This window comes from Schistocerca serialis, chromosome 10 (genome assembly GCF_023864345.2).
Source record: "Schistocerca serialis cubense isolate TAMUIC-IGC-003099 chromosome 10, iqSchSeri2.2, whole genome shotgun sequence".
In the NCBI taxonomy this organism is placed as follows: domain Eukaryota; kingdom Metazoa; phylum Arthropoda; class Insecta; order Orthoptera; family Acrididae; genus Schistocerca; species Schistocerca serialis.
The window spans coordinates 117,184,919-117,211,603 of NC_064647.1; the positions used below are offsets into that span (position 1 = coordinate 117,184,919).

Genomic DNA, 26,685 nt, shown 5'->3' on the forward strand with positions numbered 1-26,685 from the left:
ACTGGTGACGGCATGTGCGTCACATGACAGGAATATGTTGTCCTAACTTGTACACTTGGCGAATGGGTAAAAAGATTCTTCTACCTTACCCGATTTAGGTTTGCTTGTGGATGTGATAATCACTCCCAAAAAAGTGATGAAAACATAACAGTTTGTCACATAAACTGAAAATAAAAGATTAATCTTTTCACTCGAGGAAAGACTTGAACCAAGGACCTCTCATCTCGCAGCTGCTCATGCTAACCCCGAGACCACGGAGCTCCTTTGTTTTCACTATCCTTGATGTTGCCTATCTTACGCATGGACTATTCAGATTGTATATTTTGCTTATTTTTTTCATAGTTCCACACAACTTCTTCCTGTTTGCTCGATTGATCTGTGTTCAGTTTTTCAAGGCCTATCCACTGTGCCAACTTATAACTAAATCTGTGGGGGGTGCGATGGGGAGGTTCCCTTGTCAGTAATCGCCGCGACGCACCGTGGATCCACCGAGCTGCTTGCTGATAAAGGGGAGTAACATTCTGTAATCCTCGCAGTAATTGGTGTCATTGTCTACGCGACCTCCTAATTATTTTCTGGTTTGTACCTGACACTCAGAGTTTTACACGGTCGGCTCTTTGGTCGTAAATATAGACCGTAGTATTCTACTAGACACTAGGGGTCGTTTGAAAATTTGTTCTGCTATTATATTGCCCTTCCTTTCTAGTTTATACCCGATCATTAATGTTTTAATGAATCAGCTCCTGGTTGGAAATACAGTCGGGACAATTGGACCAAGACACAGGTTGTCGTTAGACAAACAGGGGTCTTGTGGCTAGATTTAGATGTTAACTGGTTCACTTCCTTGATTGTAATTGCATTTGTGATAATCTGAACTACCTGTTGTGCTAAGCTGCGCCTCCCTGTCTTTGAAAGACCGGTTTATTATTGGTGTACTTTTAACTGGATCTTGTGGTTCCGCCGAGTGAGTTCTCTTGTAATAAGTGCTCATGCGTAATGTTTTGAAACATTCCTTCATAACTGACAAGTAGTTTAACTTCTGACGTATTAACAGCCAACTATCATCGCAGGCCGGAGTGGCCGTGCGGTTCTAGGCGCTACAGTCTGGAGTCGAGCCACCGCTACTGTCGCAGGTTCGAATCCTGCCTCGGGCATGGATGTGTGTGATGTCCTTAGGTTAGTTAGGTTTAATTAGTTCTAAGTTCTAGGCGACTGATGACCTCAGAAGTTAAGTCGCATAGTGCTCAGAGCCATTGGAACCATTTTGAACCAACTGTCATCAGGGTTTTAGTCAGAATAAGATTGTCAAAAGGCACCGGTTGGGATCCAGTCGCACCTTGGTTGCTGATTGAAATGGAAAGGTTGCTCGCTTTGAAGCAAGCGTTATCATTGTCATAATTGTTTCCTAATTTGTTTAACCTTTAAGCATAGGTATGCATCGTAACCCCAAACCTTTCGACATAGTTTCCAAATTAAAAAAGAAATTTGTACGTCATCTGTTTGAGTGATTGAAACACTCTTGTCATCAATATTACTAATATGTTTTCATGTGCCGGCCGCGGTGGCCGTGCGGTTCTAGGCACTCCAGTCCGGAGCCGCGCTGCTGCTACGGTCGCAGGTTCGAATCCTGCCTCGGGCATGGGAGTGTGTGATGTCCTTAGGTTAGTTAGGTTTAAGTAGTTCCAAGTTCTATGGGACTGATGACCACAGCAGTTGAGTCCCATAGTGCTCAGAGCCATTTTTTTGTTTTCATGTGTTGCAGAAGGGCATTTAATAAGAGAAACTGTGTCCAGCGCGATAGTAAACACCGCTGAGAAAGGACCGCTATCTTCTTCGATATACGTAAACAACCTGGCGAACAAGGGGGGGGGGGGGGGGGCAGCAATCTGCGCTTGTTTGCCGATTATGCTTTGGTGTTCGGCAAGGCATCGAAATTGAGTGACTATACAAGGATACAAGATAAACAAAATTTCCAGTCGGCGTAATGAATGGCAGCTAACTCTTAATGTAGAAAAATGTAAGTTAATGCAGCTGAGTAGGAAAAACAAACCCGTAATGTTCGGGTACAGCTTTAGTAGTGTCTTGGTCGACACAGCTACGTTGTTGAAATATCTGGGCGTAATGTTGCAAAGCGATATGAAATGGAACGGGCGCGTGGGGGTTATGCTAGGGAAGACCAATGGTCGACTTCGATTTTTTGGGAGAATTTCTGAAAAGTGTGGTTCATCTGTAAGGGAAACCACACATAGGACGCTGGTGTGATTCAATTGTGACTCCTGCTCGACTGGTATCCGCACCATGTCTATTTAAAGGAAGACATCGAAGCAATTCAGAGGCGGGGTGCTAGATTTGTTACCGGTAGGTTCGAACAACACGCAACTGTTACGGAGATGCTTCGGGAACTCAAATGGGAATCCCTGGAGGGAAGGCGACGTTCTTTTCGAGGTATACTACTGAGAAAATTTAGAGAACCGAGTTTGAAGCTAACTGTAGAACGATTCTGCTGCCATCAACATGCACTACTGGCCATTAAAATTGCTACACCAAGAAGAAATGCAGATGATAAACTGGTATTCATTGGACAAATATATTATACTACAACTGACATGTGATTACATTTTCACGCAGTTTGGGTGCATAGATCCTGAGAAATCAGTACCCAGAACAACCACCTCTAGCCGTAATAACGGCCTTTATACGCCTGGGCATTAAGCCAGACAGAGCTTCGATGGCTTGTACAGGTACAGCTGTCCATGCAGCTTCAACACGATACCACAGTTCATCAAGAGCAGTAACTGGAGTATTGTGACGAGCCAGTTGTTCGGCCTCCATTGACCAGATGTTTTCAATTGGTGAGAGATCTGGAGAATGTGCTGGCCAGGGCTGCAGTCGAACATTTTCTGTATCCAGAAAGTCCCGTACAGGACCTGCAACATGCGGTCGTGCATTATCCTGCTGAAATGTAGGGTTTCGCAGGGATCGAATGAAGGGTAGAGCCACGGGTCGTAACACATCTGAAATGTAACGTCCACTGTTCAAAGTGCCGTCAATGCGAACAAGAGGTGACCGAGACGTGTAACCAATGGCACCCCATACCATCACGCCCTGTGATACGCCAGTATGGCGATGACGAATACACACTTCCTATGTGAGTTCACGGCGATGACGCCAAACACGTATGCGACCATCACGATGCTGTAAACAGAACCTGGATTCATCCGAAAAAGTGACTTTTTGCCATTCGTTCACCCAGGTTCGTCGTTGAGTACACCATCGAAGGCGCTCCTGTCTGTGAGGCAGCGTCAAGGGTAACCGCAGCCATGGTCTGCGAGCTGATAGTCCATGCTGCTGCCAACGTCGTCGAACTGTTCGTGCAGATGGTTGTTATCTTGCAAACGTCCCCCTTTGTTGACTCAGGGATCGAGACGTGGCTGAACGATCCGTTATAGCCATGCGGATAAGATGCCTGTCATCTCGACTGCTAGTGATACGATGCCGTTGGGATCCAGCACGGCTTTCCGTATTACACTCCTGAAGCCACCGATTCCATATTCTGCTAACAGTCTTTGGATCTCGACCAACGCGAGCAGCAATGTCGCGATACGATAAACCGCAACTTTTATCAAAGTCGGAAACGTGATGGTACGCATTTCTCCTCCTTACACGAGGCATCACAACAACGTTTCACCAGGCAACGCCGGTCAACTGCTGTTTGTGTATGAGAAATCGGTTGGAAACCTCCTCCTTGTCAGCACGTTGTAGGTGTCGCCACCGGCGCCAACCTTGTGTGAATGCTCTGGAAAGCTAATCATTTGCATATCAGCGCATCTTCTTCCTGTCGGTTAAATTTCGCGTCTGTAGCACGTCATCTTCGTGGTGTAGCAATTTTAATGGCCAGTAGTGTATATTTCGCGTAAGGACTACGAAGATAAGATGTGAGAGATCACATTTATTATGGAGGTGTATGTATACTCTTTTTTTCCACCGCTTAATTTGCGAGTGGAACAGGAGCAGTGATCACAGGGTACCCTCCGCCACGTACCGTTCTGTGGCTTGCGGAGTCTGAAGATGTATACGTATATGCGGATGCATACGTAGACATTCCGTGAAACGTCCTGAGAACATTGACTGATAGTGTAGGAGTAAGCTACAACCATCCCGCAGGGAACGCGAAGATAACATTAGACTACTTACAGCGTTCAAAATCCGTTCACAATCATTTTGAGCTCTCGAAATGTCAATGGAAGCCCTTACAGCTACAGACTGGGAAGTACGCTGTGCCACACACTGCACAGAGATTTGCAGAGTATGGATGTCGGTATTAATGAGCTTTGGCACAAAGCTAGTCGTGTAAAAGAGCTTCCACCACTACGTTCCGTTTTTGGAAAAGGCTTGTCGAAATAGATTGTTCGCAGGGTCTGCCATTTTCTTGTAAGGACGTTCAACAGACGTCTGAAGATGCCTGGTCGAAAGCGGCCCGGTCATGTTCACTTGTGTATGATCCACGGGTGCTGACGCAAATTGTTATCGGCACTTAAAAGAGCTTCATATTCGGCCTTCGTCATTTTACAGTAGACGCGCGGTTTTACGGCGGCAGCTGTGCACCGGTAATGTCTGATTTGGGGCCGAGACTTTCAAAGTCCAGCGTACAGTGATTTAGTCGTCAGCTGTTGTTAGTAACCGTGCTAGGCAAATTATGACCCACGTTCGGAGACATCACGCTGATTCCATGTAACTCTGCCTCTTTTGCTGAGGCTCTCAATCCGACGCCGAAGAGAGTGTGCAAGTTTCTTCAGGTGTCATATCCACATCCGAAGCCGTTCGTGGATGATTAGATATCGTTGTTGTTGTTGTTGTTGTCTTCAGTCCTGAGACTGGTTTGATGCAGCCCTCCATGCTACTCTACCCTGTGCAAGCTTCATCTCCCAGAACCTACTGCAACCTACATCCGTCTGAATCTGTTTAGTGTATTCATCTCTTGGTCTCCCTCTACGATTTTTACCCTCCAGTACTAAACTGGTGATCCCTTGATGCCTCAGAACATGTCCTACCAACCGATCCCTTCTTTTGGTCAAGTTGTGCCACAAACTTCTCTTCTCCCCAATCCTATTCAATACCTCCTCATTAGTTACGTGATCTAATCTAATCTTCAGCATTCTTCTGTAGCACCACATTTCGAAAGCTTCTATTCTCCTCTTGTCCAAACTATTTATCGTCCATGTTTCACTTCCATACAGGGCTAAACTCCATACAAATATTTCAGAAACGACTTCCTGACACTTAAATCAATACTCAATGTTAACAAATTTCTCTTCTTCAGAAACGCTTTCCTTGCCATTGCCAGTCTACATTTTATATCCTCTTTACTGCGACCATCATCAGTTATTTCGCTCCCCAAATAGCAAAACTCCATTACTACTTTAAGTGTCTCATTTCCTAATCTAATTCCCTTAGCATCACCCGACTTAATTCGACTACATTCCATTACCCTCGTTTTGCTTTTGCTGATGTTCATCTTGTATCCTCCTTTCAAGACACTGTCCATTCCGTTCAACTACTCTTCCAAGTCCTTTACTGTCTCTGACAGAATTTCAATGTCATCGGCAAACTTCAAAGTTTTTATTTCTTCTCCATGGATTTTAATACCTACTTCGAATTTTTCTTTTGTTTCCTTTACTGCTTGCTCAATATACAGATTGAACAACACTGGGGAGAGGCTACAACCCTGTCTCACTCCCTTCCCAATCATAGCTTCCCTTTCATGTCCCTCGACTCATAACTGCCATCTGGTTTCTGTACAAATTGTAAATAGCCTTTCACTCCCTGTATTTTACCCCTGCCACCCTCAGAATTTGAAAGAGAGTATTCTAGTCAATATTGTCAAAAGCTTTCTCTAAGTCTACAAATGCTAGAAACGTAGGTATGCCTTTCCTTAATCTTTCTTCTAAGATAAGTCGTAAGGTCAGTATTGCCTCACGTGTTCCAGTGTTTCTACCGAATCCGAACTGATCTTCCCCGAGGTTGGCTTCTACTAGTTTTTCCATTCGTCTGTAAAGAATTCGTGTTAGTATTTTGCAGCTGTGACTTATTAAACTGATAGTTCGGTAATTTTCACATCTGTCAACACCTGTTTTCTTTGGGATTGGAATTATTATATTCTTCTTGAGGTCCGAGGGAATTTCGCCTATCTCATACATCTTGCTCACCAGATGGTAGAGTTTTGTCAGGACTGGCTCTCGCGAGGCTGTTAGTAGTTCTAATGGAATGTTGTCTAATCCCGGGGCCTTGTTTCGACTCAGGTCTTTCAGTGCTCTGTCAAACTCTTCACGCAGTATTGTATCTCCCATTTCATCTACATCCTCTTCCATTTCCATAATATTGTCCTCAAGTACATCGCCCTTGTATAGACCCTCTGTATACTCCTCCCACCTTCCTACTTTCCCTTCTGTGCTTAGAACTGGGTTTCCATCTGAGCTCTTGATATTCATACAAGTGGTTCTCTTTTGTCCAAAGGTCTCTTTAATTTTCCTGTAGGCAGTATCTATCTTACCCCTAGTGAGATGAGCCTCTATATCCTTACATTTGTCCTCTAGCCATCCCTGCTTAGCCATTTTGCACTTCCTGTCGAACTCATTTTTGGGACGTTTGTATTCCTTTTTGCCTGATTCACTTACTGCATTTTTGTTTTTTCTCCTTTCATCAATTAAATTCAGTATCTCTTCTGTTACCTAAGGATTTCTACTAGCCCTCGTCTTTTTACCTACTTGATCCTCTGCTGCCTTCACTATTTCATTCCTCAAAGCTACCCATTTTTCTTCTACTGTATTTCTTTCCCCCATTCCCGTCAATTGTTCCCTTATGCTCTCTGTACAACCTCTGGTTCTTTCAGTTTATCCAGTTCCCATCTACTTAGATATTGTAGAGTTACGAAATCACGGGGGGGATGTTTGTTACTAGCGTTCACTCGCTGTTCGAAATAGTCCCAGGCATTTTCTGTGGGAGTAAGATCGCGTGGCTTATTGGAACTGAGTGTCCACAGAACCAGAAACATATAAAGGTGTTTATGAATTGGTTATACAATAGCAACCTTACAGAAATGTTTGACTCAACGCTGAAGGCAGTATATCTTCAAGTTTTATTTGCAAATGCTCAGTGTGGCTACCTTTTGCAAAATGAGAAATCTCCCGTGTGTAATCAATTTTCTGCCAAATCCTACGAAGCAAGTCTTGATGTACGGTGGCAATTGCTTGTGTTATCCGTTGTCGCAGCTCGTCCCATAAGTGGAGCAACAAACACTCTGTCTTTAATGTAACCTCACACACAGAAATCCATTGGGGTTGGTTTAGGTGATCGTGGTGGCCACGATATTGTCCCACCACGACCAATAAAAGTCGGCACATTCCTGTGCAGATACGCGACAACTTCACAACGATAATGTGGTGGCGTACCATCTTGCTGGAAAATAAATAATGTGCCCATATTCTGTCGTGATTGGAGCGTTAGATAATGTTCAAGCACGTCCAAGTACGATAAGCCAGTTGGTTCGATAAAAAAAGAGAGGAGCGCAGATGTTGTTACGGCTGACCCAGCGTCGTATGTCACACACTGTCAGTGTCGGTGATGCGATTGTACCAGCTTGTCTGTGAGGTGGTGGCTTGTGATATTTAGTCCAGGATTGTCTCTGAAATGTAGTATCGGATTTGGATTCATGGAACCGTAAACAGCATCACACAAACGCTCTGCACGGTTATACGACTCCATGATGACTGTTGGAATAAGTCATTCGCGTATGCCACTTAGCGGCAACGTCGGAAGACAACAATGTTATGCGGGAATAATACTTGAAGATATTCTGCATTCAGTGCTGTATCCTGTTGCATAAAGTAATAAGAAAAAGAGTATCCGATGTTTAAAAAGATATCATTATGGGTCCTCCATATATCGAAAAGAGAATCGACACACCGATAGGAAAAGACGACATACTGGCTTATAAAAATATCAGCTGCAAATTGTAAATATACGGCCAGTTATAGGGCTGTATATTTAAGTATTGATTTAGTATTAGATATTCTGTACATCAACAAACTAGCAGCCTTGGAGTAAGAATTAAAGGAAAACGATGTAAGTTCCCTGTAGGCGATAACGACTTTGCTAACAATGGTAACTGCATGAAAGAGCCACAATAAAAGGTGTCCGATGGGTCGGACGTTCGGGTTCGTTACATATTTGTGTGGGACACTTGATGTCGACTTCCCCGTTTTTTTATTCCTGCACACACCAGCGACCTAGGAGTTGTACTGTCAAAATTTGTGTTGTTAGCACCAAGCGCCGATTACGTCAGCATTTCCCCTAACACGTCTGGGCACACTGCCAAAGACCAATCTTGTCATTTAGATTTTTGTTTTTTAACGCAACTTGTGTGTTATTTCTTCGCATCGGAAATCTTGGTACTCCGTTGACGCCGCCATTATCCAGTGCAATCGGACCACTTCTTTCTGCCACCTATACTTGCTTCACACAGTCAACGAGAAAGACTGGACGTGAAGAAAGCTCAAAGCTCCTTCGCACACTGAAAGTAAAATTTTCTGCTACAATTTCAAATATTTATTGAAAATTCAAAAAAAAAAAAAATAAAATAAAATAAAAATATAAAATAAAAATTTCGGCACTCAATAATGCCATTTCGATATCGATATACCGTTGAAAGAGGTGGCGACGATATATATCGTTACGTTTTAGATTTATTTCGATTTATCGATATTTTATCAACTGCCCTACTGTGAAGTCGGCTGTTGTCACCTTGGAAGGTGAGATTAATATACAATAAAGCTATAATCGACGGAGAAATAAAATATTACTTTGCAATCAAGGAAAGGAAAGAGTTGTCTGTAATAAGTGGACTTTTTTTGAGTCATCAGTCTTTTGACTGGTTTGATGTGGCTCGCCAATAATTCTCCTCTTCTGCCAATCTCTTCATCTCCGAGTAGCAATGTCACCCTTCATCCTCAATCATCAGTTGGCTGTATTCCAACCTCCGTATTCTGCTGCAGTTCTTAGGCCCTTACAGCTTCCTCTATTACCATTGAAGTTATTTCCAGATGTCCCATCATGCCGTCTTCTTGTCAGTGTGTTCCTTTCTTTGCCGATCCTACAGAGAATGTTCTCAGTCCATCTAATGTTCAACATCCTTCTGTAATACCACATCTCAAACGTTCGATTCTCTTCCTTTAAGGTTGTCCCAAAGTCCATAATTGGCTGCCACACACCTCTATACTCCAAACATACATCCTCAGAAATTCAGGAAAAGTATAAACTTTAGTGACTGGCGACATTTATAAATGGAATCCCCAAATGGTTCATTTTCGTGTTCACTACCATTCCTTACATATACCCTACTGGCCATTAAAATTGCTCCACCACGAAGATGACGTGCTACAGACGGGAAATTTAACCGACAAGAAGAACTAGCTGTGATACGCAAATGATTAGCTTTTCAGAGCATTCACACAAGGTTGGCGCCGATGGCGGCATCTAAACCGTGCTGACATGAGCGAAGTATCCAACCGATTTCTCATACACAAACAGCAGTTGACCGGCGTTGTTTGGTGAAACGTTGTTGTGATGCCTCGTGTAAGGAGGAGAAATGCGTACCATCACGTTTCCGACTTTGATAAAGGTCGGATTGTAGCCTATCGCGATTGCGGTTTATCGTATCGCGACATTGCTGCTCGCCTTGGTCGAGATCCAATGACTGTTAGCAGAATATGGAATCGGTGGGTTCAGGAGGGTAATACGGAACCCCGTGCTGGAACCCAACGGCCTCGTATCACTAGCAGTCGAGATGACAGGCATCTTATCCGTGCAGCCACGTCTCGATCCCTGAGTCAACAGATGGGGACGTTTGGAAGACAACAACCATCTGCACTAACAGTTCGGCGACGTTTGCAGCAGCTCGGAGACCGTGGCTGCGAGTACACTTGACGCTGCATCACAGACAGGAGCGCCTGCGATGGTGCACTCGACGACAAACCTGGGTGCACGAATGGCAAAACGTCACTTTTTCGGATGAATCCAGGTTCTGTTTACAGCATCTTGATGGTCGCATCCGTGTTTGGCGACATCGCGGTGAACGCACATTGGAAGCGTGTATTCGTCACCACCATACTGGCTTATCACCCGGCGTGATGGTATGTCGTGCCGTTTGTTACACGTCTCAGTCACCTCTTGTTCGCATTGACGGCACTTTGAACAGTGGACGTTACATTTCAGATGTGTTACGACCAGTGGCTCCACCCTTCATTCGATCCCTGCGAAACCCTACATTTCAGGAGGATAATGCACAACCGCGTGTTGCAGGTCCTGTACGGGCCTTTCTGGACACAGAAAATGTTCGACTGCAGCCCTGGCCAGCACATTCTCCAGATCTCTCACCAATTGAAAACGTCTGGTCAATCTTGGCCGAGCAACTGGCACGTCACAATACTCCAGTCACTACTCTTGATGAACTGTGGTATCGTATTGAAGCTGTATGGGCAGCTGTACCTGTACACACCATACAAGCTCTATTTGACTCAATGCCCAGGCGTATCAAGGCCGTTATTACGGCCAGAGGTGGTTGTTCTGGGTACTGATTTCTCAGGATCTACGCACCCAAACTGCGTGAAAATGTAATCACATGTCAGTTGTAGTATAATATCGTATTTGTCCAATGAATACCAGTTAATCATCTGCATTTCTTCTTGGTGTAGCAATTTTAATGGCCAGTAGTGTATGTGAATGACCTTCCACTTAACATTCAACAAACAAAACTGGTACTTTATGCAGATGATGCTAGTGTTATAACAAACCCGCTAAGAGAGAAATAATTGCAAGAGTTAATAATGATGTTTTCCAATGAATTATTAAGTGTTTCTCTGAAAATGGTCTGTCCCAAAATTTTGAAAAAAGTCATTCTGTACCACTAATAGAATCATACCAACTAATAATGTAGCACATGAGCAGAAAGTCAGCCCCAAATTTTTGAGTCTACATATTGATGAAAACTTTAACTGGAAGAAGCATGTTGCTGAACTTCTCAAGCAATTAAGTTAAGGTACTTTTACTCATCGTTTTACTGCTAATCATAGAAACAAATGTATCAACACTCTGACATGAAACTTCTTGGCAGATTAGAACTGTGTGTCGGACCGAGACTCGAACTAGGGAACTTTGCCTTTCGCGGCCAAGTGCTCTGCCGACTGATCTACCCAAGCACAACTCACGACCCTTCCTCACAGCTTCAATTCTGCCAGTACCTCGTCTCCTACCTCCCCTACTTCGCAGAAGCTCTTCTGCAAACCTTGCAGAACTAGCACTCCTGGAAGAAAGGATATTGCGGAGTCATGTCTTAGACACAGCCAGGGGGATGTTTCCAGCATGAACTTTCACTCTGCAGCGGAGTGTGCGCTGACATCAAATTTCCTGGCAGATTAAAACTGTGTGCTAGACCGAGAGTCGAACCCGCAACCTTTGCTTTACGCGGGAAAGTGGTCTACCAACAGAGCTACTCAAGCATTCTGGAAATATCCTGACATGTTTTGCATATTTCCACTGAGTAATTTTCTGAGGTAACTCATCACTTAACAAAGAACGTATTGAGAGCACAAAGGCGGACTGTAAGAATAATATATGGTATTCACCCACACACATCACTTACGTACCTCTTCAAGGAGCTTGGCATTTTAATTGCGCCGTCACAATACTTAAATTCGCTACTGAATTTTGTCATAACTAATCTGCTACAATTTGAGAAGAATAGTGATGTCCACACGTACAATGCTAGTGGGAAAAAATGACGTTTTATTACCCATTATTAAAGCTCTCAGTGACTCATAAATGATTTCAACATGCAGTAACAGAAATTTTTGATCACTTGCCCAGTAACATAAAATGTCTGACAGATAACGAAGCACGTTTTAAATCAAATTAGAATCATTTCTCCTGGACTACTCCTACTATTCTACTGACGAATTTCTGCTTTAAACTGGTACTGGTAAAAGAAGAAGGAGAAGAAGTAGAGAATTTAAGTGTAGTTGCTTGAGTACGACAAAAATAATAATGTGTTCATTATTGTTAACTCTAATCATGCATTCATACCCTATAATCTGACACATAATTTCTTTAAATGAATAATTCAAATGATCTGTGAATAACTAACTTCTTCAAATTAATGCTGATGTTTGATACAAGCAGGTTTCTTTTTGGGGAGGGATACCCTATCTGCCTGTGCTCATCTGCTTTTTAGGTCATCCTTGTTTCGTCCACCAAGGGAGTACTATTTGTTCATCTACTTCGAGATCCCCATTTTTCTACATCTACATGGATACTCTGCAAATCACATTTAAGTGCCTGGCAGATGTTTCAACGAACCACCTTCACAATTCTCTATTATTCCAATCTCTTATAGCGCACGAAAAGAATGAACACCTATATCTTTCCGTACGAGCTCTGATTTTCCTTATTTTATCATGGTGATCGTTCCTCCCTATGTAGGATGGTGTCAAATAATATTTTCGCATTCGGAGGAGAAAGTTGGTGATTGGAATTTCGTGAGAAGATTCCATCGCAACGATAAACGCCTTTCTTTTAATGATGTCCAGGCCAAATCCTGTATCATTTCTGTGACACTCTCTCCCATATGTCGCGATAATACAAAACGTGCTGCCTTTCTTTGAACTTTTTCGATGTACTCCGTGTGTCGTATCTGGTAAGGATCCCACACCGCGCAGCAGTATTCTAAAAGAGGACGGACAAGTGTAGTGTAGGCAGTCTCCTTAGTAGGTCTGTTACCTTTTCTAAGTGTCCTGTCAATAAAACGTAGTCTTTGGTTAGCCTTTCCCACAACATTTTCTATGTGTTCCTTCCAATTTAAGATGTTCGTAATTGTAATACCTAGGTATTCAGTTGAATTTACGGCTTCTAGATTAGACTGATTTATCGTGTAACCGAAGTTTAACGAGTTACTTTTAGCACTAATGTGGATGACCTCACACTTTTCGTTATTTATGGACAACTGCCACTTTTCGCAACATTCAGGTATCTTTTATAAATCGTTTTGCAGTTGGTTTTGATCTTCTGATGACTTTATTAGTCGAAAAACGACAGCGTCATCTGTAAAGAACCGAAGACTGCTGCTCAGATTGTCTCCCAAATCGTTTATATAGATAAGGAACAGCAATGGGCCTATAACACTACCTTGGGGAACGCCAGAAATCAGTTTTACTCGATGACTTTCCGCCAGTTACTACGAACTGTGACCTCTCTGACAGGAAATCACAAATCCAATCACATAACTGATACGATATTCCATAAGCATGCAGTTTCACTATGAGCCGCTTGTGTGGTACAGTGTCAAAAGCCTTCCGTAAATCCAGAAATACGGAATCGATCTCAAATCCCTTGTCAATAGCACTAAACACTTCATGTGAATAAAGAGCTAGTTGTGTTTCATAGGAACGATAATTCTAAACCCATGTTGACTGTGTGTCAATAGACCGTTTTCTTCGAGGTAATTCATCGTGTTCTAACACAATATATGTGATGTGATTCTTCAATTTCTCCAGGCGCATTTTATGATGGAATAAATCTCAGGTGAACAGCCTGTTATGAGTGTGCATAGGACACAATATTTCGGCAATCGATCACGTTGCCATCATCAGGTTGTAAGACGTCGTGGTCTCCTGACCTTCATTGCTTACACTATCCGCCCTCACAGTCATATTCTGCACATCAAGACGCTTCATTCGAACCCAAACTCAATAAGACAAAGTCAATATTGTATGAATTCATGTAAACGATATGCAAATAACTAATAAATCGCAAGTGCACACCGTGGTTGAAATACTCGAGTCTGGCGTACAGACATACATTCCAGACACGACGGTCACAGAAGCTTTTAGTTTGGGAGAGGCAGACCGCACACCAGGAGGCCGGTCCCTTCAGAGGACGAGTCAACCTCGGCCGCCAGTGGAGCAGACAGCCTGTGCCCGAGTAAAAGGGGGAACGACCCCGTGTTTGGTTTAAAAGCAAATTCCGCTACATTGTGTGGGAGTGTCCAACCTACGCATTCTTTACACATAGCATGCAGTTTCAGAGATTTTCACAGGGAGACAGCAAAAGCCAAACGCCAATACTACAGATTTCCGGATTGGTCGCCGTAAACGAAACGTCATTCTCCCGTTTTAGAAGAGCAATGGCGATTGGCAGTCGATATTTCTGACGCCTTGAGCTGAAGGAGTAATGGAGGAGACAGAAAGATATACCCCTTCACGTCTGGCGTGGAGAGGCGCCGTTCTGTTGTCGCTCTTGGAGCGAGGAACAAGTCTCTCCTCAGTACTTCACTGGGAGAGCACCTCTGTCGAGAGCGAATCGAAGTGCGACTCTCTATATTGAGTCCTTGCGATTAAGTGTTGTTCACTGTGTTGGCCGACACACTTATGGTGCTGGTTGAACGGACAGAGCTATACTTAAACGCCTGCGAGCGAATTTTTTAGTGGCATCGCGGTGGACTGGTTATCTGAGCGGTGTACCACACCAATAGTTAGACTAGGGGCGAATAGGAGTCCTTGACTTCATCAAGGCGTAGGGAGAGTTTGATTGGCGAAGGTCAATCCAGATAGAACGAGAGTTATCTTATTTGTCAGCAACGAGCGGCGCAGACAGCAGTCATTGCAGCTTTCGGTATTGTACGCTACAGCTATTGCGAGCCCCATATTTCCTCCACAACAGTACACTTCACTGCATTTCACACGCGACAGCCTCGACCGTGCCTAGCAAACATTCTAACGGATAATTATTCAAGTCGAGTAGGTGTGCCTCTCGGCCATTCTGCCAAGTCAATAACAATCTTAAACTTTGTATAGAAATTTCATTAGCGAGTCCTATCCTTGAGAGGTAACATCACATTCCGAAAAGAACCAGCATATAACTTGTTCAATTCATAACTAAAAGTGCCATGTGATTTCTCAGAATGTTTGCAAAATAAATAAAAATTTTCGTTAATTTCATGATTTTCTTACACTAACTAGCACTACTCCAGTACCCAAGTATGCTACTAGTTACATAAGAAATTTTGTGAATTTTTGTGTCATTTCCTTACAGCAGACGACTCCAGAAGATATTTATTGCTGAAGGTTTTTCAGGCATTTCTCTTTAGAACGTTAGGAGCGTCTGTCTGACTTCTGTAGTAGTGTGGGGGTGGAAATTGCATCTTGCACGAGCCATAGTGTAAAGGGTACATCTCAGATTAATCCGTTGCGCAGAATGACAGAATAGCAACCCCACACGCTCACAAGGTGCGCTGATGTACTGACCGGCGGTGGGCCGGCGCCAGGTATTTACAGGACCATCTCCCTCTTCCCTCAGGCGCTTCCTATGAGTCAATGCTGTCCAGGTACAGCGCCCGTTCTCCCGCCGTCTGGGCGCTGCGTCCTAGGTCTTCTCGTTCAGGAGGGTCTGCCGGCACCGCTCTCGTTATTCTTCCCTCCTCCCCCGAAGTCGGTACACTTTCGGAATTATCCTTTTTCTTCTTAATATGGGTGATCGCGGGTTCCCACGCCTTGCTAAGGATGTCACGATTTAGTTGTGGCTCCCTTACTCTATTCTCTATGGCTTCTTTGATGACAGTCCCAGTATTTGGAAGTCTGTGTCAGGACTTTGATTAGCTCATAATCCATGCTGTGGAATTCCGACAGGCAATGCTCAGCGATTGCTGATTTACTGGGCTGTTGCAGTCTAGTGTGCCGTTGATGTTCTCGCCATCGGTCCTCAATGGTACGAATAGTCTGACCTATGTATACACTCCCGCATTGGCAATGTATCTGATAAACCGCTGATTTACATACACCAAGGTTGTCCTTGACACTACCAATAAGGCTCTTGGTTTTGTTTGGAGGACGGAAGATGGTTTTCACTTGGTGTTTACGTAAAATGCGTCCAACTTTTCCGGATAAGGCCCCACAAAACGGAATAATAGCCAAGGCCACCTTCTCCTGATGTTCATCCTCAGTTTCCGCCGGTGCTGCAAAAAATGGTTCAAATGGCTCTGAGCACTATGGGACTTAACATCTGAGGTCATCAGCCCCCTAGAACTACTTAAACCTAACTAAAGACATCACACACATCCATGCCCGAGGCAGGATTCGAACCTGCGACCGTAGAGGTCGCTCGGTTCCAGACTGTAGCGCCTAGAACCGCTCGGCCACTTCGGCCGGCCCGGTGCTGCACGGTGTGGGGTTGGGGTTGCGTTGTTTGGGGAAGGAGACCAGACAGCGAGGTCATCGGTCTCATAGGATTAGGGAAGGACGGGGAAGGAAGTCTGCCGTGCCCTTTCAAAGGAACCATCCTGGCATTTGCCTGGAGCGATTTAGGGAAATCACGGAAAACGTAAATCAGGATGGCCGGACGCGGGATTGAACCGAGTCCAGTGTGCTAGCCACTTGCAGGTGTGGGATATAGAGCCTTCCGAATTTGCCCTTCCTTGTAACCGTTCCTCCGAAACACGGTCTTCAGATGGTCCAATTCTTGTTGGACAATGTCCCTGTCGGAGACGGTGTGAGCTCTGTGTACAAGAGTTCTGAGCACACCATTCTTTTGCGCAAGGTGGTGGCAGCTATACGCATGTAGGTACAAATCGGCGTGCGTCTTCTTCCTATACACGCTGTCTCTGTCTTCGGCTTGCTCCCAATCTGTATTCTGTACCAATTAGATTGTTTTTTCCATTCTACAAGTCTTTTAATTCTTCACGTTTTTCCTACAGTCATTTCGCCTTGGTTTCCCTGCTCTTCATATTGATTTCATTCCTAAATTATTTTGTTCTATTCCTGTCTTCCCCTAAACGTTTCTGCACTTGGTTTGCATCGACGAATTGAAGTACTACTTCTGTTACCGAAGGTTTCTCCGCAGTTACCTTTCTTGTATTTATGTTTGTCCGTCCAACTTCTTTGAGTGCCCTTTTTAGAGATATCTAGCCCTTTTCAACTGAATTCCCTACTGTAGCAAACAGCTTCAAAGAACTTCAAACGCACCTCCCTTCCAAACCGCATACAGGTTCTCCTGTGAAAGGTAAAGGTTACGTGTTCGAGTTACGGTTGGGCGCACAGTTGTAATCAGCCAAGAAGTTCCGTGTCACAACGAAGTGAAAAATTCACTGCTTCCAGTTTGAGTTTCCAGACTATTCTCTTTAAGTTCATAGTCCTCATTATTACTAAATTGCGATCAGAGTCTACATCTGCTTCTGGGTGCACCCTGAAATCCAATATCTTGTTTCGGAATCTTTGTCGGACCACGACGAATTCCAGCTAGAAGCTGCCTGTGTCACTGGGCCTTTCCCAAGTGTACCAAATGAACATTGCGCCTTGCAATATCCGCCAGATGTGAAGGGAATATAATACAACGGAGCAGAAGATACGTATAACCTCTTTGGCTTCTATGCATAAGTTTTTAGAATGTTTTTCCTTCAGTCTAAGTAATCTGCAGCAACTAGTCTTGAGAAAAGTGGCATTCTGTCAGCCGAACTCAGTGTACTATGGAATGTACGATGAAAGTTGAATACGTAAAGCAACACCTTTTTCAAGGCCAATTTCGGTCGAAAAAATTCGGAATTTGTTGTGGGACATCAATGAATATTCACGCTTCAGTCCCTATAGTTTCAAGAAGTTGCGATGGTGCCGCTATAACTAGCCCTCAAAATGGCATTCCGTAACGGAAGAGCGCTCCAAACAGTGAGATGTCATTGATTTATTTATGTATACAGACTGAGGCGGCGAGTGAAAACTCTTTCCCTGTGTAAGAGGGAATTTAAAGCAGACGGGGGCCTCAGTGAGGATTTGGATCGAGAAGGGAGGCGTGTCAGGGTAATTCGTGCAGCTGTGTGGACCGCTGTGGCAAGGTGGCTTAGCGGCTAACACACCTGCCTAGTTAGCAGAAGACGCGGGTTCGATTACCGGCATTGGTACAAATTTTCTCTCGCCTCTTCAGCCTACATACACTTCTGGCCTTTAAAATTGCTACACCAAGAAGAAATGCAGATGATAAACGGGTATTCACTGGGCAAATATACTGTACTAGAACTGACATGTGATTACATTTTCACGCAATTTGGGTGCATAGATCCAGAGAAATCAGTACCCACAACAACCACTTCTGGCCGTAGTAACGGCCTTGATACGCCTCGGCATTAAGTCAGACAGATATTGGATTGTGTGTAAAGGTACAGCTGTCCATGCAGCTTCAACACGATACCACATTTCATCAAGAGTAGTGACTGGCACATTGTGACGAGCCAGTTGCTCGGCCACCATTGACCAGACGTTTTCAATTGGTGAGAGATCTGGAGAATGTGCTAGCCAGGGCAGCAGTCGAACATTTTCTGTGTCCAGAAAGGCCCGTACAGGATCTGCAACATGCGGTCGTGCATTATCCTGCTGAAATGTAGGCTGTCGCAGGGATCGAATGAAGGTTAGAGCCACGGGTCGTAACACATCTGAAATGTAACGTCCACTGTTCAAAGTGCCGTAAGTGCAAACTAGAGGTGTCCGAGACGTGAAACCAATGGCACACCATACCATCACGCGGGTGATACGCCACTATGGCGATGACGAATACACGCTTCCAATGTGCGTTCACAGCGATGTCGCCAAGCACGGATCTGACCATCATGATGCTGTAAACAGAACCTGGATTCATCCAAGAAAATGAAGTTTTGCCATACGTGCACCCATGTTCGTCGTTGAGTACACTATCGCAGGCCCTCCTGTCTGTGATGCAGCGTCAAGGGTAGCCGCAGCCATGATCTCCGAGCTGATAGTCCATGCTGCTGCAAACGTCGTCGAACTGTTGGTGCAGATGGTTGTTGTCTTGCAAACGTCCCCATCTGTTGACTCAGGGATCGAGACGTGGCTGCAGATCCGTTACAGCCATGCGAATAAGATGCCTGTCATCCCGACTGCTAGTGATACGAGGCCCTTGGGATCCAGCACGGCGTTCCGTATTACCCTCCTGAATCCACCGATTCCATATTCTGCTAACAGTCATTGGATATCGACCAAGGCGAGCAGCAGTGTCGTGATATGATAATCCGAAATCGCGATAGTCTGAAACGTGATGGTACGCATTTCTCCTCCTTACACGAGGCATCACAACAACGTTTCACTAGGCAACGCCGGTCACCTACTGTTTGTGTATGAGAAATCGGTTGGAAACTCTCCTCATGTCAACACATTGTAGGTGTCGCCACCTGCGCCAACCTTGTGTGAATACTCTGAAAAGCTAATCATTTGCATATCACAGCATATTCCTGTCGGTTCAATTTCGCGTCTGTAGTACGTCATCTTGGTGGTGTAGCAATTTTAATGGCCAGTAGTGTACATAAAAAAATATGTCTGTATGCGACCAGTTAAGTCTTTAAAACTGTGTCGTTCCAGGTGTCATTGAGTTTCTTTTAGATGCGCGCTCAAATATCTCTAATTTTACATTCGTGATCTCCTCGGGAGGTATAAGTAGGGGGAAGCAATATATTCGATACCTCATCCAGAAACGCACCCACTCGAAACCTGGACAGCAAGCTGCCACTTGAGTTTGTTAAACATCTCCGTAACGCTATCATGCTTACCAAATAACCCTGTGACGAAACGCGCCGCTCTTCTTTGGATCTTCTCTATCTCCTCTGTCAACCCGACCTGGTACGGATCCCACACTGATGTGCAATACTGAAGTATAGGTCGAAAGAGTGTATTGTAAGCCACCTCCTTTGTTGGTGGACTACATTTTCTAAGGACTCTCCCAATGAATCTCAACCTGGCACCCGCCTTACCAACAATTAATTTTATATGATCGTTCCACTTCAAATCGTTCCGCACGCACACTCCCAGATATTTTACAGAACTGCTACCAGTGTTTGTTCCGATATCATATGATCATACAATATAGGATCCTTCATTCTACGTATTCGCAATACATTATATTTGTCTATGTTAAGGGTCAGTTGCCACTCCCTGCACCAAGTGCCTATCCGCTGCAGATCTTCCTGCATATCGCTGCAATTTTCTAATGCTGCAGCTTCTCTGTATACTACAGCATCATCCGCTAAAAGCCGCATGGAACTATCTACTAGGTCATTTATATATATTGTACATCAATGTTCCCATAACACTCCTCTGTGGCACGCCAGAGGTTACTTTGCCTGTAGACGTCTCTTTATTGAGAATACCATGCTGTGTTCTCCAGCCACACAGCTGGTCTGATATTCCGTAGGCTCTTACTTTGTTTATCAGGCGACAGTGCGGAACTATATCGAACGCCTTCCGGAAGTCAAGAAAAATAGCATCTACCTGGGAGCATGTATCTAATATTTTCTGGGTCTCATGAACAAATAAAGCGAGTTGGGTCTCACACGATCGCTGTTTCCGGAATCCATGATGATTCCTACATAGTAGATTCTGGGTTTCCAGAAATGACATGATACGCGAGGAAAAAACATGTTCTAAAATTCTACAACAGATCGACGTCAGAGATATAGGTCTATAGTTTTGCGCATCTGCTCGACGACCCTTCTTGAAGACTGGGACTATTTGTGCTCTTTTCCAATCATTTGGAACCCTCCGTTCCTCTACAGGATTGCGGTACACGGCTGTTAGAAAAGGGGCAAGTTCTTTCGCGTACTCTGTGTAGAATCGATTTGGTATCCCGTCAGGTCCAGTGGACTTTCCTCTATTGAGTGATTCCAGTTGCTTTTCTATTCCTTGGACACTTATTTCGATGTCAGCCATTTTTTCGTTTGTGCGAGGATTTAGAGAAGGAACTGCAGTGCGGTCTTCATCTGTGAAACAGCTTTGGAAAAAGGTGTTTAGTATTTCAGCTTTACGCGTGTCATCCTCTCTTTCAATGCCCTCATCATCCCGGAGTGTCTGGATATGCTGTTTCACACACGGCCATAAAGAGCAACGAAAGGCCATCTGTGCGGATTTTCTTGCGCGTGTCGAGGCTGATCGTGACAATTTTTTGCCGCAAAACGTCACAGGCGATGATACATGGGTTCGTCATTTCGAAACGGAAGCAAAACGGCAATGTATGGAATAGAACCACACCATCTCTCCTTCGAAGGAAAAGTTCAAAACCGCGTCCTCAGCCCGAGAAGTCATGGCAACTGTCTTCTGATACGCTGAAGAGGTTATTCTGCTCGATGTCCTCCCTCATGGTGCAACGATCAACTCTGAGGTGTACTTTGCTACCCGCAAGAAATTGAAGAAACAACTTCGGTGTATTCGCCACCACAAAAATGCAAACGAACTTCTTCTGCCGGCCGGAGTGGCCGAGCGGTTCTAGGCGCTACAGTCTGGAACCGCGCGACCGCTACGGTCGCAGGTTCGAATCCTGCCTCGGGCATGGATGTGTGTGATGTCCTTAGGTTAGTTAGGTTTAAGTAGTTCTAAGTTCTAGGGGACTGATGACGTCATCAGTTAAGTCCCATAGTGCCATTTTTGAACTACTTCTCCGAGACAGCGTAAAGCCTCATACAAGTCTTCCGCGCCCGAAGGGAACTCATATGACTTGATCGGACTGTTCTTCCTCATCCATCCTACAGGCCGGATCTGACACATCCCGACTTCCATCTGTTTGGCACAATGAAGGATGCACTGCAGTGTGTGCGTGACGGGGAGGTTGCTGATGCAGCAAGACTTTGGCTCCGATGCGATCAGTAGGGAGGTACCACGCGGGTACACCCCCTCCCAGTAAGGTTGCCTAAGGCCGTCGCACTGAACGGAGACTATGTTGAAAAATAGCAGTTTGTAGCGAAAAGTGCGGGGAATAATACGGTGTATTCGAATCCTGAATAAAACCAACCTGCTTTCAGAAAATAAATGTGTTACATTACTTATTGAATGCCCGTCGTATTATCACGTAAAATAACGGTAATGCGCTTACTGTTTTGACACACTGAAGTAGAGCTTTTTTTTTTCACAGATTTGGATGTTCGGTCATTAGACACTTTACCTCCGTGGTGTACGTCACATGTTACTGCAAGTGTATATTCTAACATCCTCTTGCGTCACCACTGTAGGACTCGAAGATATACGCCAATCCTACGAGGAATAGTCATAAAGTTTTAATTTTAACTCTGGAAATAATAAAATTACATAATGAAATTATCACTCTGCAGCGGAGTGTGCGTTGACATGAAACTTCCTGGCAGATTAAAACTGTGTGCTGGACCGAGACTCGAACTCGGGACCTTTGCCTTTGGCGGTCAAGTGCTCGACCAACTGAGCTACCCAAGCACGACTCACGCCCCGTCCTCACAGCTTTACTTCTGCTAGTACCTCGTCTCCTACCTTCCAAACTTTACAAAGCTCTCCTGCAAAATCTTGCAGAACTAGCACTCCTGAAAGAAAGGATATTGCGGAGACATGGCTTAGCCACAGCCTGGGGAATGTTTCCAGAATGAGATATTCACTCTGCAGAAAGTTTTATATCTGCGCACACTCCGCTGCAGAGTGAAAATCTCTGAGCTTCTGTAAAGTTTGGAAGGTAGGAGAAGAGGTACTGGCAGAAGTAAAGCTGTGAGCACGGGGCGTGAGTCGTTTCATATCAGCGCACACTCCGCTGTAGAGTGAAAATTTCATTCTAGTATAAGTGCTGTTAGTGTTATTAATCAATTAATCATACGCTCATACGGACAACAACACTTTATGAGGCAATTAGTGTGGCAGCTTTGGTGTCGCTGAGGGTGGCAGCACTGAAGTAGAGAACAGTCGACACGAAGTGTTCGGAGTGGTGCCGACTTCTAATGATCAGTACTTTGAGGGAGGATTGGTTTGTTTGGGGGAGGAGACCAGACGGCAAGGTCATTGGTCTCATTGGATTAGGGAAGGTTGTGGAAGGAAGTCGGCCGTGCCCTTTCAAAGGAACCATCCCGGCATTTGCCTGGAGCGATTTAGGGAAATCACGGAAAACCTAAATCAGGAAGGCCGGACGCGGGATTGAATCGACGTCCTCCCGAATGCGGGTACAGTATGCTAACCACTGAGCCACCTCGCTGCGGGGAGGGGGCGGAGGGCACCTAATTACACCCTTACTATACCTAGCCTATTGGGAGTTCGTAATATACTAATTCATGTAAGTTACCAATTAATAATAAAGTCGGTATGTGTGCGGTCACAGGAGCAATCCCACAATGTCAGTATTGACTCTTTAACTTGTGGTAAGGTCTTATGGGACCAAACTGCTGAGATCATCGTTCCTAAGCCTACACACTATTTAACCTAACTTAAGCTATGGACAGCACACACATACACCCATGCCCGTGGGAGACCTCGAACCTCCGACGGGGGGGGAGGGGGGGGGGGGGGGGGAGCTGCACGGATCGTGACAAGGCGCCGTAGACCGCGCGGCTTGGCTCTTGAGCCCAAGAGCCCAAAACGTTTGGTGACCACTGGTTTAAACTATTGCACAACAACGTCTTTTATGGAAAGGCAATGAAGCCTTACACGACAGATCCACGTTGTTTTATGTAAATTTAATGCCAAAAAAGACGGAAAGTACAAAAATGTGCACTTATCTATTTACTTATTGTAAATAGCTTCAAATATAAATAACTTATGTAAATTAATTTTGTGAAACGTAATTATTATTTCATCACTAATATTTCAAAGCCTATGGCTGACTGAGATCGATTATAATACGCTGTTTGCTTTAGAAAGTATGTGAAGAGCGTTCCTGCTCGCATCTCATCTCTCTCTCTCTCTCTCTCTCTCTCTCTCTCTCTCTCTCTCTCTCTCTCTCTCTCGTCTGTTAGACTTTATACTGATAGGAAGAATCCTTGCATATCAGTAATTAATCTATTTATCAATTTTTTGTGTAGACAAATGTGATTTAAGTGTCACGTATTAGCTTTAGAACCATTTGTAATTAAATTAATGTAAATTAGTTACGTCTCAGGAATTCTCATTTTAACAGTTCTCCTAACAGATGTAAGACACATAAAATGTTTTAATATTTACTGTTACAGCAAACGACCAATACGAGGTTAATGAGCATGGCGTGGAGACGCAATGGCCGAGTGCAGTTAGTATTCCGTCATTTATTTATTTGCAACTTGCTACGGTGTCCGTGAGATTAATTGCCGATCATCACAATGCGTTTAGCGAACTTGAGTGCAAGCGCCAAAGCTTAAGTAATCTGGCCACAGTCTCCAAGCTACGGTTCCGCTTCACCCGTAAATACACTACTGGCCATTAAAATTGCTACATCAAGAAGAAATGCAGATGATAGACGGGTATTCGCTGGGCAAATATATTAAACTAGAACTGACATGTGACTACATTTTCACGCAATTTGGGTGCACAGATCCAGAGATATCAGTACCCAGAACAACCACCTCTGGCCATAATAACGGCCTTTATACGCCTGGGCGTTGAGTCAAACAGAGCTTGGATGGTGTGTACAGGCACAGCTGCCCATCCAGCTTCAACACGATACCACAGTTCATCAAGAGTAGTGACTGGCGTATTCTGACGACCCAGTTGCTCGGCCAAGATTGACCAGACGTTTTCAATTGGTGAGAGATCTGGAGGATGTGGTGGCCAGGGCTGCAGTCGAACCTTTTTCTGTATCCAGAAAGTCCCGTACAGGACCTGCAACACGCGGTAGTGCATTATCCTGCTGAAATGTAGGGTTTCGCAGGGATCGAATGAAGGGTAGAGCCACTGGTCGTAACACATCTGAAATGTAACGTCCACTGTTCGAAGTGCCGTCAATACGAACAAGAGGTGACCGAGACGTGTAAGCAATGGCACCCCATACCATCACGCGGGTGATATGGCAGTATGGCGATGACGAATACACGCTTTCAATGTGCGTTCAACGCGATGTCGCCATCGGATGCGACCATCATGATGCTGTAAACAGAACCTGGATTCATCCAAAAAAGTGACGTTTTGCCATTCGTGCACCCAGGTACGTCGTTGATTACACCATCGCAGGCGCTCCTGTCTGTGATGCAGCGTCAAGGGTAACCGCAGCCATGGTCCCCGAGCTGATAGTCCATGCTGCTGCAAACGTCGTCGAACTGTTCGTGCAGATGGTTGTTGTCCTGCAAACGTCCCCATCTGTTGACTGGATCGAGACGTGGCTGCACGATCCGTTACAGCCATGCGGATGAAATGCATGTCATCTCGACTGCTAGCGATACGAGGCCGTTGGGATCCAGCACGGCCTTCCGTACTACCCTCCTGAACCCACCGATTCCATATTCTGCTAACAGTCATTGGATCTCGACCAAGGCGATCAGCAGTGTCGTGATACGATCCGCAATCGCGATAGGCTACAATCCGACCTTTATCAAAGTCGGAAACGTGATGGTACGCATTTCTCCTCCTTACACGAGGCATCACAACAACATTTCACCAGGCAATGCTGTTTCTGTATGAGAAATCAGTTGGAAACTTTCCTCATGTCAGCACGTGTGTTGGTGTCGCCATTGGCGCTAACCTTGTGTGAATGCTCTGAAAAGCTAATCATTTGCATATCACAGCATCTTCTTCCTGTGGGTTAAATTTCGCGTCTGTAGCACGTCATCTTGGTGGTGTAGCAATTTTAATGGCCAGTAGTGTAACAGGTACCGGCTGTGCAAAACACACAGTGATATGAAAAGTGTAATCTTTTCTAAATTTTTCAGCATTTTTCTAGAAATCAGTTTGGGCACTAACAAATATGCGTTCACTATCAACAATGACCGTCTGCATCAGTTGATTTTAACAGTTTTGTTTCCATTTCAATTTCTACTTAGAACCAAATTATTATTCGTTTTGTAACCTTGCGTGAGTAGATGCGTCAGCAGAAGGCGAATGGTGATCGATGTCTATACTGACAACGGCGAAGCTTAGAGAACAGTTTTGGGAGACACACACACACACACACACACACACACACACACACACACACACACACACCGCGATTAGCCGAGCGGTCTAAGGCGCTGCAGTCATGGACTGTGCGGCTGGTCCCGGCAGAGGTTCGAGTCCTCCCTCGGGCATGGGTGTGTGTGTTTGTCCTTAGGATAATTTAGGTTAAGTAGTGTGTAAGCTTAGGGACTGATGACCTTAGCAGTCAAGTCCCATAAGATTTCACACACATTTGAATATTTTGAACACATACACACACACACACACACACACACACACACACACACAGACAGCGAAAAAGAGAGAGAGAGAGAGAGAGAGAGAGAGAGAGAGAGAGAGAGAGAGAGAGAGGAGATTTAATAGAAATCGGATAACGTTTTTCCTGTTTCGCCACCTCCCCTGGATTATTGATGCACGTTTCCCCCCTGCCGTTCACTAACACGATCCTGCACCGAGGCCTACTAACACTTTAACCGCACAGCAGGTCCAAGAACTGACGTACGTGGCTCATGTCCGTAACAGGAGCACCACTGAGTGCATCATGGCAACGAGTATCTGGTATTGTGTAATACTCGCGAAGGCCAACGCGGCAGGCTACGAGGAAACGTCGCAGGAAAGTGTGCAAGAGCTGTCCCTGCTACAAGCAAGGCACTGCCCCGCCTCACTGAACACAGGGCCCAGTCACGCACGCTACATCGTTAGCCAATCAGATTTTGCATCAGCCCCTTCCTCTACTCCTACCCCCACC

At 44.8% G+C, this 26,685-nt stretch overlaps 1 protein-coding gene across 2 annotated transcripts in view; it reads right to left on the bottom strand.

Annotated features, from left to right (window-relative positions):
• Window positions 1-26,685, bottom strand: part of LOC126425310 (probable 4-coumarate--CoA ligase 1) — a 531,967-nt gene that overhangs the window by 422,618 nt on the left and 82,664 nt on the right. The gene's annotated exons all lie outside the window — the stretch shown is intronic.